The following is a 1544-nucleotide window of genomic DNA, read 5'->3' as shown; positions in this document are numbered from 1 at the left end:
GAATTCACTTAACTTTGAGAGCAGCTCTATTATTGTGGCCCTTTTACAGTGAGGAACCGGAACCACAGAGAGGCTGGGGACGTTGTCTAACATCACACAGCCAGCGCTGTTGGATTTGAGGTTGGAACCCAGACAGCTGGCTTCAGATCTCTTAGCCGTTATCATAGATGGCACACCCAAACCTTAAGGCCGCCTCCCAAGCCTTGCCTGAGCTCTGCCTGAGCTCTGCGAGAGCCGTGCATGTGAGGTTTCTTTCCTCTTTAAGAACACAAGTCTTGGAATTGTCCCAGACCCTGGTAGGACCTCTTGAGGACCAAAAAACAGGGATTCTTCCAGCCTGCCCCAAGGCCAGATCTCTGATTAACTACTAGGAAGGTAGACGTGGAAGAGAGTAATTTTTCCAGAGCAAAATGTCAGGATGGCTGGGCTGACTCGGCCAGATGCGGTGGCTCATGTCTGTAATCCCAGCACTTTGGGAGGCCAAGGCAGGTGGATCACCTGAGGTCGGGAGTTTGAGAGCAGCCTGGCCAACAAGTTGAAACTCCATCTCTACTAAAAATATAAAAATTAGCTGGGCGTGGTGGTGGGCGCCTGTAACCCCAGCTACCAGGGAGGCTGAGCCAGGAGAATTGTTTGAACCTAGGAGGCAGAGGTGGCAGTCAGCTAAGATTGCACCATTGCAGTGCAGCTTGGGTGACAGAGTGAGACTCCATCTCAAAAAAAAAAAGAGGGAAGGGGAATGGCTGGGCTGACTCATCCTAGGGAAGAGGCCCTACAGCAGCTGTAGGACCTTGGCCACTTGGTTGGATAAGAAGGAAGGAAAAGCTTCACCCATGGCGGTGACCTGGACGGCAGAAACCACACTATACAGTCCACATCCTGGAGCCTGGCCACCCCATTTGCTTCTCTTCTCCTTGGGTAGAGAGTTTGGGGTGCTTTCTACCCTGGAGGCTGAGCAGTGCAGCTTCTAACCAGCGTAGGCGTTTGTTCCTGGGAATACAGACAGCATTCTCATAACCAGCCCAAATCCTCCTGAACAGCTTTTTGTAGGGTGGGGTGGGGCAGGGCAGAGGGTCATTTTGACTCATAGGTACCTTTTCCACTTTCGCTTCTGATAACTGTGTTACAGGTTAAACTTTTGTTTTTGATATTGAAGAGGGCTTAAGAGAGTGAGCTATTATGGCACATCTAAGTCTGCTAAAGTAGAACCACGGGGTAGTGTAGGAAAATCTCTTCTAAATTATGGATCATATATGGTGAACCTTAGAAGCCATGTGTACCTAAGTTGAAAAATCAAAACATGGCTTGTATTTGGGTGACCCTGGAAAGTCTGGATGCCACTGCGCCTTGTGTGAACACAGGATGCTGAGGTGTAGGGATCAACAGGCTTTTTCTGGACATCTTGCGCTTCTCCCTTGGGGTAAAGTGGGGCGGCAGTAGGAGCGCACAGCTGTTGGGCCCCTAATATTTGTCAGCTGTTTTACATGTGGGATTCCATTTAGTGCAATCTTGGAGGTAAAATTATTTCATTGAAGATGAAGATA

The sequence above is a fragment of the Mandrillus leucophaeus genome, unplaced genomic scaffold (assembly GCF_000951045.1).
Source record: "Mandrillus leucophaeus isolate KB7577 unplaced genomic scaffold, Mleu.le_1.0 Scaffold286, whole genome shotgun sequence".
Classification (NCBI taxonomy): Eukaryota; Metazoa; Chordata; class Mammalia; order Primates; family Cercopithecidae; genus Mandrillus; species Mandrillus leucophaeus.
This window is presented reverse-complemented; position numbering follows the sequence as displayed.